Here is a 19,586-nt window from a genome sequence, read left to right as displayed (position 1 = left end):
AAGAACAAAGAAAGGAAGGTCCTTTTATCAGTTTTGGGGTGGGCTATTGTTTATTTATGAGGAGTGAGCTACTTTTAACCTATCACAGGCCAGATTGCTTTTATGAGCCCAGTCCTGCAGACACAGGTTTCAACTTTCCTGGACCACTGTGGCCTTGGCGGGGAGGGAAACCAGAGATAAGGGCATGAGGTCATTTTAGGAGCCAAGATGTACAGGAGAATGCAGCCTGTGAGGCGGCATCACAGCATACTTTAACATGATCAATTCCCTAACATCGAATACCTGCAGGAACTCAAAGAGAGAAGCAAAAGGTCCTGGCACACAGGACAGATGCCCATGATGCCACAGAGTTGGCGGGACTCTTGGCATCACAAGCCTGCCACAGAGCATGATTCCGCGGACGAAACGGGAGCCTGAAGTAGCCCGCACTTTATGTAACAGGCCCACTCCTCTGCGTAACGTGCGGCAGTGGATGGCACGAATGTCTAGTGTGTTCTGAATGAATAGCTGTCGAGAATCTCAGTTCTTGATCAAGTAAATATAAATTCACTTTTGTGATATTTATAAAACATAATAACTAAATTAACACTCGAAGTAAAAGTGACCAAATGAAGAGACTCAAAAGCCAGTGTCACCTCCAACCCATCCCTGCCTCCCCTGAACTACTTTTAGGTCAACATTCTGAATGAAAACTTTTTCCAAAGAGCTAGAGCTTATCAGATACCCGAGTTCCTTCTTCAACATCTCCAAGAAAGTTCCTCAGTCTCTGCTACAATATCTCTGGTGGCAGTTATGATGATACTAAGATTTGTCCACACCCATGGCAATGTCCTCCAGTGTCGGCTTGCTATTCCTCAAATGGTATTTTTGTGTGGAACCCACTATGAAACGGAGAGGGGTGGAAGAGAGCTGTAAATAGGTAATCAAAAAAGTTTGATGAATATTCTCCTTTTGAATCCCAGGGAGATTTTGGTCAATTGTTCTATGTGTTTTCCAAGAAAATTTGCAGAATCATCTGGAAATCTGTTTGTTGTGATAATGAACTTAAACAGTCCCAGGACAGGTTGGTGTTCTAAATTGAAAATGAATGGACCGACAAGTATATGTCGATTTCTACTCTGTGAGAAAGAGACAGAAAGGAAGACAGCAGAGGAGGGCATTTTGTTATCTAACCTAAGCCAGTGACCTTGACCTTGAACCTGGCCTCCCTGTGGATCTGAACCTGAGGGCCACAGGTAGAGCCAAGCGTCTGCCTTTTTATTCCTATGGAGCATGTGACTTCTTTCAGAAAGGGTGACACCAAATGGGCAGGGATCCTTCCCAAGCTGCATGGTTATTCATGCCTCCGGCTGCACATTCTCAGCGTCGTTCACGGAGCTGCTCTTTGGTGGAGAACCATCTCATCTGCCTCCTTTCTCATCACTCCTCAGGAGCCTGCTTGGGTCCTTCCAGTCCCTGGTACACAAGCTCCTTGCACCACACGGCCTGTAGCCACGCCCTTCCAAGGAGGCCAGTGCCCTGTGATGGGAACCAGCACTCAAGGTAGGGGTCAGACAGGAGAGCCAGTCTTCCTTCACCTGCAGTAAGCGCCTTGTGAGCAGAGAGCTTCCCTTTCTCAGTGTGTGGATATTCTTATCAGTGAGTACTTACATTAATTGAGTGTATAAAGGAAACATGGGGCTGAGGTTCTGCCCAAACACGTGTGAACACTGGAGCGAAGTGGAGATGGAGTAAAACCAACATCTGGCAAGTATCATGGTTATGCCAGGTTTCCACCCATTCTGTCCATAGTTCATCTACTGCAAATTAAAAGGAAAATCGGGAGTTAAGAAATAGGCTCAGTTCTCATTATAGTTACTCTGAGTTTACTTGGGTTTTTGTGAGGTTTAAGTAAGGAAGCGTATACTTAGAATGGTTCTTGGCACACAGTAAGCTGTCTGTAATGTTGATTATTTTCCTGAGCCCAGGAGGATACCACAGCACTCTTCCAGATTGTTCTATATACTACAGTTCTCAGGTGTGATGGCCAGGGTTGGGAAGTCTAAAAATTTAGCGACATCATGGCACATTCTCTTTCCACGTCATTAGGACATAAAGTATACTAGAAAGTTCATAAGGTAAATAAGGCTAGGAGAGAAACTAAAATAGAGATCCTTCAATCCTAAGAATCAGTTAACCATGGACAGAGCATTTGATTTGTGCTGTGGTAATGTCAGATAAACTTAAAAGCGGCCAAGTAGATTTTCTGCCTCAGATTCAAGCCGCCTGAAGCATACATTGAAAGAGATGCATTCTGCTCCAGAGGAGAGGACTCTTGTCCAGTTCCCTCAGGAGGAACAGGTGGCCACCATGCCCCACAGAACAGCCTCCTGGAGGCTCCTGGAGAGGTATTGCTATCAGTGGTCACTAGGAAAATTCACTTTCCCCCTGTCCACTGTGGGAGAAAGAGAGGAAGCTCCCTCTCTTTTTCCCTGAAACTCATCAGAAGGGAAAAGTTGAGTTTTAAAGAGTGATCTGCCATTGCTCACTAGAAAACCTGAGAGGATTGCAAGGTGTGCCTTCCTATCTGGACCTGATTTGCTTGTGATGATTTTTGGCGTGCATGGTGGTGGTGGTGGTGGTGGTGGTGTGTGTTTATGTGTGTGTGTGTGTTGCATGTGTGCATTTGAATCCAGGTTTGTTTGAATATGACAGAATATTAGGACTGAGGGATACGTCCTGGACTCTTTAAGGAAGGAAAGATATGGGAGTTTTTTTCCACTTCTGTGTGCAGCCTGTACAAGACCTAAGCATCTGTGCTTTCTCAGACCGTAAACTGGACTGTTTTCTCCACATGAGGAGGCAAATGCCTCAGATCCTGAGCTTTGACCTGACCCACTGCCCAGAAGGTGAGCACTGAGCTGGGATGAAAAACATCAGGGACTCCAAATGTCATACAGTCTGTGACTGCTGCCTACAAGGTGACAGCTTCAGCCTCTTCGTCTCCCCCTTCTGCCCTCCACTGTGACAAATGCTGCACCAGCACAAGAGTCAAGCTGCCCAAGCAGCTGTGCTCTCCACACAAAAACTCCAAACCGCAGTAACTGAAGTCAGAACTTCTGAAAATGCATTTGGCAAGAAACCCACGCAGATGGTCAAACAAGCTCATTTATCTATTTGTAACTGAAATAGAAGCCAAATAAGTGGGAAGGAGTAAGACTGCACAAGGCAGGGCATGGGAAAGGCCTCTGACATCGGTATTTCCCATCTGTCACCTTGCCATTGTGCAAAGCTAAATGTCACATGCACAGACAGCTATGTGCTTTGGGGAAAAAACATAAAATGTGCATATAGGGTTAGATTTACTATAAATAGGTGGCCGTTGGTGCAGGAGGGGAAAAAAAAGACAAATACAGCATTGTGGACAAACTCTAGATCCCAGCCTTCTGGCCTGTGTGTGAGGAAGGTGGAACAGTGAGCTGGTCAGCCTCCTGTTGTGGACAGGTGACTAATAAAGAAATGTGCTTTGTCTTCCTTGATGTCCCCACCCCACCCTCTCCCGATACTTCTCTGATGTCACTTTGGCAATTTCATTTCCTTATTATTCATAAGAAAAATCTGAGCATCTGTGTCCAATCACAACTACATCTGGCCTTCGGGGCCACCTTCAGAGGCCAGGGGTCTTGGAGTGGGAGAATAGGGGTGAGGTGGCCTGGCCTGCAGAGCTGTGCATGAACAGGAGCCCCCTGCCTTCTGAGCAGTGGGACCTTTGGGACAGTAAGACATAAGCATCGTCAGCCTGGCTCATGGCCACAGGAATAACACTACATGGGATGGTATCCAGCACCAAAGTAACAGGCTTCACACATACAGGGGCGGTTACCACATAGTGGACCATCAGGTTATGACCTGCCTGACATACAAACAACTTTGATTATAGCTGGAATTTTAGTTTTAACCAGTCTTGAGTTACAATCCAAATGCCTGCCACCTGTGCTCCTAGAAGGTCTCAGATACAGATTCAGCCTTTAAAGAGTTCTGAGGGAACATTACAACATCCTTTCCTGTGTGGGGTTAATTGAGAAATCCTAGGCCAGTGTCTCTCTAAGGACACTGAGATCTGCCTGTATACCAGAAAGACTTTGAGGGCTGCATAGAGGAGCCTGAGCCTTCAACTGACTGACTTGAGTTACAACCAGCCCTTGGAAACGAACTGAGTTCATAAGTCAAGAGTCCACTGTAGCTCTCAGGATTCAAATCCAAGCTTCAATGCTGGCCTAGAATCTCTAGGAAGGACCCTATGATCTGGGCTGACTGCTTGTCCTACCCCACCGCTGTACAGTGGTCTTTGTTAATAGAATATCCTGTTCCAGACTCACTGTCTCTTCCTGTGTAACAAAGAATTGTACTTCCCAACTCATTGACTTCAGCCTGGCTGTGAAATTGCTCTGGCCTGTGAAATATGAGTGGAAATGATGTGTGCCACTTTTGAGCACAAACATTCAGAGCCTCTCCTGTGCTCTATCCCCTCAGCTGTGAGATTAGCAAACTTCTTAAGGGAGGCATTCCATCGGCCCAGGTCTCAAAAATAGCGAAATCATAGCTGATGCACTGCAAATGTATATTAGGAACATAAATCACATTGTTTCTGTTAGCCCCTGACCTCGAGGAATGTACTTTCACCTTAGCATAACTTTGCCTATCCCCCTATCCTTGTCACTTGGCATGCACAGCATTGACTCCTGGGAAGCTGGGCACAGCGGGAACATTATGAGGAGATGATCCTGTACTAATGAAAGAGTGGTTTCACAGTGTCACCTGCTATGATTGCAAAGTCAGGTAATGTCCCTTCCGTGTCTATAGATTTGGGCAAAAAATGTGGGAAAACAATGTTAATAGTCAGATTTTGTTTGCTGTTAGGCAGTAAGGTAAGAGAAAGTGTGAGAAAATAAAAGAAACAAGTATTCTGTCTGCTGACATGATTAAAAAAGGAATGCAGAATGCCAAGGAATTCAGGGACTTACACAATTAAATAATGAAAAAGATAAAAGGTTTTACTGAGTAGACCTTTTAAATGATATCAGCTAATGAAAAGCCAACCTTATGGTTGGGAATTATGGCTACAACAATTACATGGCCAAGGCTCCCTGTCTTAACCATCTAAATTCATTCAGATAAACTGGAGTATATATTTTCTCTTAAGCAAGATGTCTTAAGGAAAAGAGACTAAAGCTGTGGCTGTCCCAAGGATAAGCTTTAGACATATTCAATTAAGTCAGAGAGAACAGAAGGTCTCAAAAACTGTAGATGTCATTACTGGTCTTTGGAACTGAGTGGAATCATATTCGTACCAATAGGATTAAAGTTTGCAAGAGTGATGCTCTCAAATGAACCACTACTTGGATGGAAGCAGACTACGTCATTCGAGATTTATATCACTCCTTGGAATCCAGCCCTGTGGATAGGGAGCAGGCTCAGAGATGGTGTGTTGGTTACAAAGAAGGCCTGTTCTCCACACTCTCCAGATTTGGCCACTGAGTATCACAGAGAAGACAACTTTCCAGGATGAGGTCAATGGCCAAGGAGAATGATCGACTGGGGCAGCTGATCCTAAGAAGTAAGAATAAGGCTCCATCAAAGGAGACGCTGTACCCCAAGACAGGGTTTCTCACTTGTCTGCCTGGTGAGGATATCAGTCCTGGGGTCAGTAGCTGCTCTGTGTATCTTAAGTCTTTCCCTTTCTACAAGGAAAGTTTTATGGCACCCACCTTGCCCCTGCCCAGCAATTGCTCACAACTATGTCAAATAAGGAGGAGCTCCTTCTGCACCCTTTGAAAAAATGCTATCAGGCATCACTCAGAGACTCCTGGGCTTTGATCTGGATGGTACCTGGTGGGACTTGAGTACTATTTCTTTTGCAGAGGAGATGAGGATCTTTGACCTGCAGAAGGACAAACTGATAGATTACACAATTATTCACAAAGATCAGTCCCTGCTCTTGGGAATGGGTTGTGCTTCACTGACTCAATACTACCATGTTGGGCCATGAGGTCTGCCCAATGAAATACAAATGTAGATGGTGCAGGATGAAGCCGTGGCCCCAGTTCATGTTCCTTCCCTCTGTCCTCAACCATGAGAGGTCCCCTTTTAGAGATGTCTCATCATCCAAGTGTCAAAGCAAAGAAACTGTGAAAGTGCAGCCAGTCCATGGCAGACAAGCCACAGAAGCATGAAATAAGCCTTGGCTGATGACTACATATATTCTAGCTTATTCCAAAAGATGTGCTCCTTGAATTTGTTTGGATGGCCCCGGTGGTGGTTCAAGATAATCAATCATAACTGGCTCACATCATCACAGCAACTTCATTGTTCTTATTATTGGCTGGTCAAGGGCAGTCACAGGGCACAGTTCTTAGCAAGGAAACCTGAAGGGTCTGCTGAGGACTTCTGGGAAAGGTTTTCCCCCTTGATAAAAAGAAAGAGCCATACAAAAGAAACCTCCTCGATCCCATGTCTCAAGCTGATCCTGCTGCCGAGACAGCAGACCACAGACCAGTGGCCTAAATGACAGAACTTCACTGTCTCATAGCTTTGGAAGATGAACGTCCAAGCTCAGGCTGCCTTCAGGGCTGTGTTCTCCATCTCACTGAATCCTCGCATGGCCTCTCCTCTGTGTGCACAGGGAAGGACTGAGCTCTGAAGTCTCCTCCTCCTTCTCTTGCTCCGACAGCAGTTCTATCAGACTAGGGCCCCACCCGTACAACCTCATGTAGACTCCCTCATGAGTAGCCCAGTAGACCTTCCCTTCAGTCCCTGAGGTTAGGGCTTCAGCCTGTGAATGGGAGGTCGGGGGCAAAATTCAGTCCATAGCACCCTCCTCTCCTTTCTCCTGGAAATTGCTGTCATTTGAAGATAAAATGCATGGAGTCATTGCAGCCATGAGAGAAACCTTTGCTGAGACAGTGATGACCAAGGAGCAGAATATAAAAGACTGCTGCTCTTCAGGAATACCTTGTATCCGCCAAACCAACCCTGGAACTACTGGCTTCCATACCTCTGGTCATCGAAATTATTCAAAATAATTCTAATCATAGCCATTGCTTGATGTTGTTAAATAAAAATTATACAAGGCCATTTTTTTGGACTAATTCCTGTGCTGGGCCTCAAGAGATCAGGCTAAAAGTGAAAATGGAGACACTTATACTAAAGCTCAATGTAAATCTTTTATTTGACCTGGATAAATCATGATTAGAAAGATAACAGCTACATTTCCCAAACAGGCCAATTTCAATTGGTGTAATAATGAAGGTCCAGCTGGGCGTGCTGGCGCATGCCTGTGATCCCAGCACTTGGGAGGCTGAGGCAGGAGGATCGCTGTGAGTTTGAGACCAGCCTGGGCTACATAGTGAGTTCCAGGGCAGTCTGAACTACATAGTGACACCCTGCCTCAACCCCCCCAAATAATAATAATGAAGGTCCCTCTGCCTGAATCCTTACACAAAAAAATACCCCCAAATGACTTGATATTAAACAGATATTTTTGTATTATTCTCTCTCATTGTCCTGCCTTATAGGAAAAGTAACTTTGAAATGACCAACCTGCTTTTTGGTTGTTATTTCTGCTTTCTACAACCTTTTTGTGTGAAACCAACCTCCTCCTCTCACTGGAACACTTATTCTCTTTTCTGGAGGGACAGTTGCTCTATTCTTGAATCTACATCAATCTAATTAATTGGTGTAATTTTTCTCTGTGATCATATTAACACAATACACATTATGTAACAATAAACCTCAAAGCCTTGCAGCAGCCAACGCTTTGCTCTTTGGTGTATGGGGCTGCCTATCGGCAGGTCTAGGTTGAACTGTGCTGGGCAACCACATTTCAGGCTGCGAGTCACCCACCGGTGTGATGGGCTGGGAAATATAAGGGCTTTTCCTTGTCGTGTAAGTAACTGCGGCTTCCCCTTGGCAGATCTGAATTGCCAGGATCTCCTCTGAGGTGCTTTAGAGCCATCATCAAGTAAAACCACGTTCTTTAAACAGGAGCTCTGTGGTACCGAGATCCCGGACAGAGGGACCAAGCTGGGTAGTAGGACATCATCACACTACTCAGTTCAAAACTTATGAGTTGATCAACTCCTATTTCTGGAATTTTCCATGTAATACTTTCAGGCATTGGCTGTTGATCACAAGTGACTGGAGCCATGGAAAGAGAACTAGGGATAAGGACTCTGCTGCATTAAGCTTTGAACAGTTGACTGGTTGTGGGCTCGGTGTCACCTGTGTGACTGCTAAATTAAGGACGGCGGTCTACACAGAGTGCAGTTGTTCACACAGAGCTGGGTTCAGGCTAAATTTCATTATTCCTAACTGTGGCACGCCAGCCAGTTGCTTAAATTCTCAGAGCCTCAGTATCCTGAGCCATGAAACATGGCTTATAAATTAAATGAGAGTCTAAGAAAATAGCTTGAGGCAGCCCCAACACATAATAGGGAACCAAACAAAAAACAAAAAACATTCTGCATTATCTTTCTTCATGGGCACACTCAGAACCTTAATTATACAATAATGTGACCTAACTGATGAAACAAATTTCTTTAATGCCCTCTGTTTCATTTTGGGGAAAAATCTAACTTATGTGGGCCTTTGCCTGACAGAACTGTTTGCTGTCAGCAGATATATCCCTCTGCTCTGTCCCTGAGGGGTTTGAGTGATTGGCGTGAAAAGCTTAAGCTCCCTAAGAAGAAAGACAGCTTGAGCCCTATTGTTTGCTGAAAAGAACCACCGAAAAGTCTGATGTTTCTAATCCTTAATCAAAACTATACATCATTTCCCTTGTGACTTCACAGATTTATGTCCAGAAAAACCAACTCCTTTTATTTTTAAACAAAGGCAAAAAGAAATTAGCGAGGTTCTGGGTTACTCTTTGTAATGGTGTTCTTTTTGAGTTTTCTTCAGTCTTTCCCTCTTGTAGACCAGGTAGAAGTCACAAATGACCGGACACCATTGCCAGAGGTACGGACACAGGTATTCTGATGGTTTGTGGACTGTATTGCAGGTGGCAGGTGGCTTCATGGTGGCTCTTGCTCCAGAATGGTATGAAATGCCTATTAGAAATCACAGGGTGAGGGATATCCTGCGTGGGACAGTCGCTCTGCTCTGACTACCCTCCCGGGCAGCCACACACACACACCAAGGCTGTTTGCTGAGCAGAAGGGGCCCACTAGGAACAGCTCGTCTGCAAATATCATTTGCAGCAGAAGTGAGTCTAGGACCAAGATTCCCACAGCCCGGGCTTGTGAACGACAGCATTCCCTGCGAGGGCTCTTTTTCAGAGTCAAGAGTAGGAAGGAATTTTAGAAAGCAGCTAGAAATGCAAAGGACGCAGGCCGTTTCTGAGTGTTGATTTTAACCCTGAAGTTAGACGCATGCCACCTTCAACATTTGTGCTGGGTCCTGGTTTTGGCAATGCAGCCCCGGGAAGGGCAGAAAAGCAGGTGCGGCCTGAAGCCCATGCTGATCCTCTCATGCAGGAGTGAGGACGGAGGGTGCTGCTGGCCGCAGGGACCCCAGGAGCTTGAAAATTGCTGAAGATCTTTCTGCCCTTATCCCTCTACCACTTCCCTCAGCAGCTGCTTTCCTACAGAGCAACTTGTCCACATGTCTGCTAGCACCTTTATCTGTTTCCCCATTCATTCTTCATTCCAATAACCATTGCTGGAGGGGCTGCTATGTCCCAAGACTGTCCTAGGCAACGGGGTACAAAAGTGAGAAGTCACCGTCTGACAGAGGGGAACACACAGAGGTGAGGGCCACCAGGAGGAGTGGACAGCTCTGGGTGTCCTGGAGAGGGCACAGGAGATACAGCCTTGGCCCTGAGGTCAGAGGTCCCATGCGACCAGGAACAGCATCTTGGAAGGAGGACCTGTGCAGAAATGCCATGGCCAGGGCACACCTGCAGGAAAGCGTGGCACCTCTGCGTAGAAGCACCCAGCCCGGCTGGCGGGCTGATAGCATGACTATGAGTGGGAGAAGTCAGACACTGGGAGGAAGGGTGACTCCAGGGCTGCAAAGCCAGGGAGCTCAGGGGAGGGCACTGAGGGTAAGGTGAAGGAAAGGGGAGGTCTGTGAGTAGAAGGGAGGTAGCACATTCTAGCATCAGCGTGTAGGAAGATCACTTTAGCTGCTACAGTCCTAGCAAGAGCTCTGGGGTGTTCGGACAAGTGTCGAGGAAATAAAAGAAGGACTCTCAGAGGCTTTTCCAAGGCAGATTTTATAGAAGGTGGCAACTGAGGGGAGATGGCAGTGACACCACTCCAACTTCTCACGTTGGCTGGTGGGAAACCCCCAGCAGAATGGCAGAGCCGTGAGAGGTGCTGCCTGGGGACAGAGGGGCTTTTGGGGTTTTGGTTCAGGATCCTGTGCTAGGTTTTAGCATAGTATCCTCTGCACACCAGTACGTGCACCACACTTACTGGATGATGAGAAGTTTATGCTTGAATACATAACTATGCATACAGAAAAACAATAAATCCAGCCTTTCCAATAATCAAAAGACTGAAATCAAAATAGACACACAGCTTTTCTTAGCAGCACAGTTAGAATTAAAATGCTGGCTAGAATGCTGTGACATGCAAGTTTACCCACTGCTGACAGGAATGTACGCTGGAATGGTGCTCTTGGTGATACAGATCTTGTACTTCACACACACACAGCATTTCACTCCAAGTAACTTGTCTTGAGAAACTAACACTAAATACAGAAAAATTTAGGGCCACAGTAACAAAAATGTTAAGCAGTCTGAACAGATTGACCATCAGATCTATTAAGGTATATCCATCTGATGTAGCCCCTTAACATAAATGTTGAAAAGACAGACTCTTAGTTTTATAATTGTGTGAAAAACTTAGTGTAAGCTCAGTTACGTTGATAGTGCTTATCTCTGCATCTGAGGGAAGACAAAATGTCCCACACCAGGCTACGGGATGGATAAATAGATTTCAGAATGTAATTAGGGGAAAGGTCAAGGTAGGCAGTAAGTAACATGTGTTTCATAATCATGAAAGAAAACCATTGTTTACTTTTTAGAGGGGGCGAATTTAATCCTGGGGATTTGACTCCTGCTCTGTGTCCACAAAGACTGGTTTGAGTTTGTTGAAAAAGCATCTCAAGGCTCTGGTCTTCCAAGCCTTCTCTGCCTCCGTGACACCCTGAACCTTGGACGCCCTCTGCCGGCGTCAGATGCAACGACAAATCCTAACATCCGATGGATACCAGGGTTCCAACAAGCAGTCTGCAGGAGCAGCGTCTCCTCCGAGCTGGGAAGCTGGGAAAATGAGAGTCACTCTGAGGAAGAAAAAAACCACTCATTTTTTACAAAGAGAGGAGATGATAAGATGGGGCTTAAGGTGTAAGACATTTAGGGGAGGCGCCTGTGTCTCTCCTTGTCCCGTGGCATCTCCGTTGAGAGCCGGTGGAGACCACCATGCACCACCAGCTCCTTCTTGGAGTCAAACCCAGGTCGTTCTCTCTGATGCACTTAGAGTTTTCCCGAGATTCTTACCATGGCTGTCCAGGGTCATTCTGTGCTTAGACACAAGTAACTTTCCTTCTAATTGCAAGGCACACAGCTCTGCTCCTTCTGTTTTCACGTAAGCCATGTATCTGTCTTCTATCAGCCATTCCATAAAGGAATTCCAAGTTACCGCTTCTCGTGTTACGTTAGGGCATTCTAGCTGACCTTTTGGAGGAGCTCATAATTCACATTCTTGACGGCCAGGTCTCCTCCCTGCCATGCCTGCAGTTTCTGTGGGAAGCAAAGACGTCTCAAGAGGCCCTGATGATTCCCACATTTATCCCTGCCGTCCAACATGGATGAAATTGCTCCAGGCATCAGAATAAGCACTTGGCTTTGGAGCTTGGACACAAAAGAATCAAGATGGAGCCATCCATCTGGAGACCCTTAAACATGTGCTGCTCGCTTGCCTTTCCAGGAAATTTGTTTTGTGGAGAATGCTCTGAATATATTCACCACAGACTAACAGTGATGGTCTTTTGACTCGTGGGATAATTTAAGGAAAGATCTTAGAGAAGGAAGAAGGTAGTACTGTGCCTACAAGTATCAGAGGATACAGTTATGACGAGAGACGCGCAATTGTTCACAGTGACGTCTCCCCGGTTGTCGTAGATCTGGTTCGTGGTACGTGATGGCTGCATTTCTCACCGCGGGGATCAGACTCCGCAGGTGTCCCTGCCTGCGTGTGCAGTGTGAGCTGGGAAACGCTCTCCAAGGAGGGTCGGGGCCTGGTTCTCATCTTCTGCCAATTTTATAGAGTGAACGCGCCCATTCTTGCCGTCCTCAGACTAAGGGTGTGACATTACTGAATATGACCCCGGAGACGTGCACACAGTAGTCCTCGGAGCCAGTGTGAGCTTGCTCAGACTTGACGTATTTATGAGAGCTTCTGTTTTCCTGGAAGACTTAGTGTGAGGGAGAATTGCAAAATGCAATGTGGCACGTGCGTGTGAGTTGCGATGGGTTTGGCTTTGCTTTTCCGCTCGGACACTATGAGTATCGCGTGGTCCCGTATTTGCTGAGGATATAGATTGATTGACTTAATGTACAAAGCTAAAAATTTCAGCTTAGAACAAGAGGTTTAAATGGCAGCTAACTTTTAGGGTGGATCAGGAGGAAGGTCCCGGTCCGAGCCGGAGAGCGGGATTGTTACCACATCCACTTACAGACAGCAGATGGCGCTAAAGGAGCATCTCTTAAGCCTGGCTTCTTCCCCTCCTTCCTACCCCTTATTTGGAAATAGGTTATTTCGAGATGTGATGTACATTTGGTTACACGTTGGTGTTTTCATTTATTGTTGCTGCTCTTTGTAAAAGAGGCCTATGATGTATAATGGATACTAAGTTAGTATAAAAACATGGCAGAGACATGTGCACTGTCTGTGAAGTGAGTAGATCGGTTTTGAGGACCTCATCGGACTCGGAGTGGGCCTCCCGTCCGGAGGGATGTGCTGCCCTTGCTTGGGACTGTTCGGGTTCAGGAATGTTTCTGCTCCACAGAAGCAGCATTGGCGGTGACCCAGAGGAAACGTGACCCTACAAGCTTTCTCTCCGACAGTTAGGGAACAGCCTCACTCTTTCTGACTGCTCATTACTTCTGTTACTCTCGCGTCTCTGCCTCTTTTACCCACAGCTGCCCATGCCTTGGAAATTTGGGATTTAAATTTGTCTTTCCTCGTCCTTCCTTCCCAGCGCACATTTATAATGACAAGCTGCTCACAAGACCCCGTGGCCCTTCCCTGGGACCTTTGTGTGCCTCTGTTTACCTTCCTGCGCAATTTCTCCCTTATCCCAGGCCTCAGGACTACTTGCTCCTGGAGTTCACTTTATATGTTTCAGCTTTACATTTATGTTTAACTTTTTATTTTGAAATAATTTCAGATTTAGAGGAAAGTTTCAAACACAGTAAAAGAATTTTGATAGCCCTACATTGCCCGCATGTTAGCAGATTGACTTGTTTTATTTTTGTATTCTTTTTTCTTGATTATTTGAGTCCAAACTGGATAGAATGTTCCTTTGCCTTTTCCCCGAAGTACCACACTGTATATTTCCTAAAGCCAGGGACTTCTTCTTGCATACCTACACTACCTTTGTCAGGATCGGGAAACGCTGGTGTGTAATGCTCTTGTCTAACTCATGCACCGGTCAGATTTTCCTAGCTTCCTACCGGTCGCCTTCTTGCGAAAGGGAAGCACTGACTCCTCGATGCAGAATCTCACCCAAGAGAACATTGTCTTATTGTCGAGCCTCTAATCTCTTCTCATCTGAGACATTTCCTCTGCCTTTGTTTGTCGTGGATTTAGCATTTTTGAAGAGGAAATTTGGTTTTGTAGAATATCTCCCAATTTGGGTTTGGCGAGTGTTTCCCATTAGTAGCTCTGGGTGGTGCATTTTTATCAAGAATTCAGCAGAAGTGATGCTGTGTCCTTGGTGATGCATAGCAGGAGACTTGTTCATAGCGAACTTAGTTTGCTGACTTAGGTAAGGTCCAGTCTTCTCAGTTGTAAAACGACTACCTTTTTTACCTCCACAGTTCCTAAGTGTGCTATGGGAGGACACTTGGAGACTCGGTTATTCCTGCTTGTTCTTAATCCTTCTCTGTCTCTGACATCTTCTGATGAATCACATCTAAGAATTGTCACAGCAGCCTTTATCAAATGATACTTTTCCTTCCTCCTCTGCTTGTTACCTGGCTTTCTACCTTAAAGAAAGCCTTTCCTACCTCCATCTATGTATTTGTATTTTCTAGATCAGTATGCGCTTATGCGTTGTTATTTTATGGTAGCAGCTATACCCTGTGACTACCATTATTTCTTATGATGCTCAGAGAGTCCAATTTTGGCCATTGAAGCCTCTTGTAAGCTAGATATTGTGTCCTTTGGACAGTTTTGATCCTTCTTTGAATATTTACTTTCTTATCACAAGATGTTCTAGATTTGTCCTGTGAAGCTCTAGTCTTTTTTTGGAACAAGCCATTTCTCTAAGGAGCCTTGTTCATTTTGTAGATAGTGGTCATTAAAAGTAGAACTTGAAGGAGCTTTGGGAATTACCCCAAGATGGAATGCTTTTTTATTACCCATTCTTATTCTAGACCCCTGAAACTAAACACATTCAGTAAGAGACCATTAATTGATTTAATCAATTGCTTTTGTTCCATCTGTGTAGCTGTGTTAGTCAGCTTTCTCACTGCTGAGACACAGTGCCTGCCACCCACAACTTAAAGGAGAAGAGGTTTAGTTTGGTGCATGGCCTTGGGGAACTCATTCCTTGTTTGTCTGGCTCTAGAGCAGGGTGGGCAGGGTGCACAAGGGTGGGCAGAGCGGAGCTGCTCAGTTTGTGATGGCCGAGGAAGCAGAGCGGGGGAAAGGGGCCAGAGACCAGACATAGGCCCCAAGGCTGTGCTTCTGTGAGCCACCCAGACACCCAGAAGTGTGCTCACCCATCCCTGGGTGGGTCCCAAAGCCGTTCAAGTTGACACTATCAAGCTTAACCATCACAGTAGCCCAATCTCTGGAATTTCACCCCTACCTCCAGGGCACTGGATATATCTTTCAGGTGGACTGCAAAATTCAGACAGCATGTATTTATATACTGGTGCACTTATAGCAGACACAAAACCACAGAAACTGAAATATGCAGAAAAAGTTCTGATCTGCCTTTAAACCCAGTTAATTTCATTATACCAGGATATGATAAAACACAGAACAGTGTTTTCACTCTGGTGAAACTACTGCTTGGCATTGTTGTTTAAAATTAGAGAATTTCTACTATAGTCTTCCAGAGAATAAAACAATAATGCCTATCTATTGCTTCGTGTGTAATTATGAAAAGTATTTCATCCACTAAGGTTGCTCCATTAGTGCACATCTTCCTGACTCCGTATCACCTCAGTCTAAGATTTTCCTAAAGCACCGCATATTCCCCAATTCTGCTGGCCCCACGCAGGCCCAGGGGACATGTTTTCTATCAAGAGTTCATTGCCTGATTTCCAACCCCACCAGCACACCACTCCCATCCCAACCTTCTTTTCCATTAACCTTTCAAATTCAAGGATCAGGAGACTATTTGTGACCAGAGGCCCATACTGGGCTGGAGGCTGTTTTTTGTATAGCTGGTGAGTTAAAAAATGAATTTTTCTCTTGGGGTGGAGGAAGTAGGCAAGAGAAAAAGCAGAAGAGAAGAAAGAAGCAACCAAAATCTAAAACATTTGGTACCTGATCCTCTACAGAAAATGTTCACCATCTTGGCCCTATTTGATCCTCTTAGCGGCCACGTAAGGATGGCAGCAGAATCCTTATTGGAATCGGAGGCTCAGGGAAGTTAAATGCCTTACCCATATTTGTAGGAGCTGGAGCGAGACTAAGTCTGCTGGCTTAGGGCCACTTCATAGATTAGTTTATTCTTCCTTAATTAGAAGTAAATAATACTCATTCCTGCCTAGAGCAAGGTGATGCCTGAGCGAATTGCCCGAGTCCTACTGTTCCTCGAAGTGGCTTTGCTAACAGGCACCCACTGCACCTCTTGAAGCTTCTGCTTGGCCCAACTCAGTGGCTGCAGCACATCCTGAGACCGAATTGTCAGCTGGAGCCCTAGAAATCTCATGGCAAGGATGGGGAGTATAAAGCCAGGAAAGAGAAGTGAGTAACCACGCAATCTGTCACACACAGCGCTGTGCCACCCAGGCCTGGGACATGTGCTAGCTCTGGGCCTTTGCCGTAGTCCCGTAGCCTTCTCCCTTCATGGTCAATTTTGTTTTTTTCTTGAAGAGTTAAAACAAAATTCTGTTGGTTGCCACGCTGTCATAACGACATCAGGAATGGAAGTCGGGTTCATGATGGAAGGGTCTGACTCATGGCAAACGTGGAATGGAACGGTCCTGAATCACATGGCGATCAGAATCTACCCCACCACAGGAGCATCTCAAGGCGGAAGGTAGTGCTTTCCCTACAAAGGCAGAGTGAAGTTCTGCTACTTCACCCATGAGCCTTTCGTTCATTGTTATTCTCTTACACGCAGCCCAGGAAGAATTAATCCTCTTCTAGATGTTTATAGTAGACAATCAACTCTGTGGGCTGCTTCATCTGAACTAGCCGGTGCTGTGGGTGGGGAAATAAACAGAATAGTTCAGAGAGCCAAAGGCAGCAGATGAGAAGCAGCAAATAGCAGATATTTGATATCTATATAAGAAATAGACTTGCACCACTCAGCAGTATGCTTGGTCAGATCTTCCCCTGTGCAACGTCCCCCAAATGCATTTCCCACAATTTAGAGAGCGAAACAAGTTTCCCCTGTGGCTCAGCATGTGCCTGGCGGGTGCCCATTGCTAAGGGCACCCGCTCTACCCCTCTCAAGCCTCTGCCAAACAGAGGCCTCCCTGGGCTCCACAGCCCTGAAGCTGCCTCGGCCGGTGTCTGGGACCTGGCCTGCTGCTCCGGCTGGACTGTTCACGCTCTGCCCCAGGGAACCCAGCAAGTGCTGGGATTCCATTTCTCCAGCAGAGGGCAAGGAGGACGAAGCCTAGAATGGGACTGTAGGGTGGGCCCCTGTTTTGGAGAAGCTGAAACGCAGGCCCCGCCGGATCCCTCTGAGTGAGTCCCTGACCTTCGAGCGTTCAAGTTGCGAACTTTCCCAGATGTACTGTGCTGTACAAGGCTCGGTTTGTCTGATTACAAATGAACAATTCTCCTGGAACGAAACTCGCTTGTAAGTTGGGGACTTACTTGTTTACTGATAATGGTAATTCTCACTACTACTGAATGGGAGGTAGGTTCTCATTGCCTATGGAATCAAAGCTTCTGAGGTGAGAAAAATATATGGCAAATGCTCAAATTTAAAAATACTTATTACAGTAAAAGGACATACACATTGCCATTAATCTCCCCAGACATGCCCCCTTCACTTTGAACACATTTATCCTATTGTTCCTGTCACTCTCTAAAGCAGTTCTAGAAGTCCTCATTCGGGGAGTCTTTCTTGTGCTATCCTCGCTGCTTTGTTTTTTGTTTTATTTCTTTTAATTTGTTTGTTTTGTTTTTGGTAGCAGGGATCGAACTCAGGTCCTTGCCCTTGCGAGGCAGCTGCTGGAACCACTGAGCTAAATCCCCAGCCCTGTCCTCGCTGCTTTGATGTCCCGAACTGATTCAAACACATTCACCCTTCATGGTCACGTTGACTTTGGGAAAGAGCCGGAAGTCACATGGTGCCAGTCCAGTGAACGAGGTGGACGAGGGCGCACGGTGATGTTCGTACCGGCCTGGTTGTCCATCGAATGGCACTGGATGGCAGCATTCCCTGAGCTGGTGATCTCCTCTCACGAAGACACTCGTGACAGAGGACTTCCGGAGCTGCTCCGGAAAGTGGCAGGAATGACGGAGTGTGAGTGTTCAAAGCAAAGGGAAGCCCACTGAGGGCAGTGAACGGCAGTGTGTCTCTTAATGTAACCACTTTTAAAAATTAACACATGCACTCTATTTAATCGCCCCTTGTCTATTGTTCTGGGAATGATAATGGCAGGTTGGCTAATGTTGGCTGGGCGTCTGCTGCAATCTGTGAACCGTGTTTGGCATCTTCGTACAGAAATTCGAACCCAGGAGCCGCTGCTCCAAAGGCACCGCCCCCCGTCGTTGCCAAGTCACCCACACTGTCCACTCTCAGGGAGCGGCAAAACCGCTCCTGCCCTAAGCACCCGCTTACTTCACACCTCTGGAGCCCTGGTTGTGAAGCACCCGGGGGATCACCTGGCTGGCGGACTCTGTCCTCACTGTGCAGAGGAAAGTTGTGCAGCCTGGGACACGGCCTTAGTCCTCGTCCATCAGCCCGAGGGGCAGAGTCAATCTGCCCGTGGCTGCTGGGAACCAGACCCAGTCCCTGCCAGAAACCCAGTCAGCTGCGTTCCTCTTCCCAGCCCTCCTTGCAGTTCTGACTCACGTTGGCCCTAAGCGAGTCTGTGAACCAGGTACTAAATGGGGCATTTTCTAGATACCATTCACTCTATCAACTGCCTCAGAATGTTTGACTTCATGTGTATAGTTTTCAAGCATTTCTCTAGCATTTGGCTTCAAGCATGAGTTACTGTATATAAAGAATTTAGACCCTTAAACTTGAGTTTTGACACCTTGTTCACAGCTCTTCTGTAGAAAGCATGTGACTTTCCCCTCAAATTCTGATCAACTTGTTTTCATCAGTTATGAGGATGAAAGACTTTTTTGTTTGAAGGTCTTCTTGTTTGTTTGTTTGTTGTGGAACTGGGGGCTGAACCCAGGGACACTTTACCACTAAGCTATAGCTATAGCCTACTTTATTTTATTTGTTTTATTTTATTTTTATTTTGAGACAGGTTGCAAAAACATCGACCCCTACTGGGCCTTCAAACTTGTGATCCTCCTGCTTCAGCCTGCCAAAGAGAGCTTCCTTTCTTAATGTAGAGCAAGTTTAATATATTTTTGAAGAGAGACCTGAAAGTGTCAGATGCTTAGTAAGACCTAATAGTAATCGAAAGTCTTAATAATTGAAGCACTTCACTGTCCACTTTAACACAATCCCTATAACATAATAATTTTGCAGATGACTCCAAACCCTTTGTATGTGGTAGCGATGCATCAGGGGAAGTTGCATATGGCCCGGTCTCCTCTTTCTCTTTCATAGGTAGATCCCACATCATGCTCACTAGTGCATACTCACAAACGTATATACCAACAGCTGTATACCAGTATTTCAGGAACAATTGTGGAAGATGTGACTTTGTAGGGTTCACAGTCATTGCTCCTGCTGGTTTCATTCGCACTTCCTGGCCTCATCTTTTAGATTCACGCATCGCTATCCAACCCTCCCTCCACTGACTCCATCCTCCCCGACACACACTCACATCTTTACCTGCTAAAACCCTACTAGGTTTTTGTTCTAACTGGAATGTCACACATGCACCTTGTCTGTGAAAAGTATTACTGAGTGACCTGGGATAGCCTTTCCTCCATCCCCTCAGTGGTAATATCTTGCAGAACTGTAGTACAAAGTCACGACCCGAATATGAACAT

The 19,586-nt window shown here is 46.0% G+C and overlaps 1 protein-coding gene and 1 long non-coding RNA gene across 5 annotated transcripts in view; one reads left to right on the top strand and one right to left on the bottom strand.

The window, feature by feature from the left end:
• Positions 1-19,586, top strand: part of Slc35f3 (solute carrier family 35 member F3) — a 303,473-nt gene that overhangs the window by 131,381 nt on the left and 152,506 nt on the right. The window lies entirely within an intron of this gene.
• LOC104860724 lies at positions 8,898-12,065 on the bottom strand. 2 transcript variants are annotated; one of them, XR_779784.2, is made up of 3 exons: positions 11,543-12,065; positions 11,061-11,325; positions 8,898-9,086 (listed from the first exon to the last, which is right to left on the bottom strand). It is a non-coding gene; the product is annotated as an uncharacterized LOC104860724 (long non-coding RNA). The 2 variants fall into 2 exon arrangements; XR_779783.3 differs by having other exon boundaries at positions 11,061-11,305; positions 11,543-12,063.

The sequence above is a fragment of the Fukomys damarensis genome, unplaced genomic scaffold (genome assembly GCF_012274545.1).
Source record: "Fukomys damarensis isolate Sample0158 unplaced genomic scaffold, DMR_v1.0_HiC HiC_scaffold_10, whole genome shotgun sequence".
NCBI classification, from domain to species: domain Eukaryota; kingdom Metazoa; phylum Chordata; class Mammalia; order Rodentia; family Bathyergidae; genus Fukomys; species Fukomys damarensis.
This window is presented reverse-complemented; position numbering and strand designations above follow the sequence as displayed.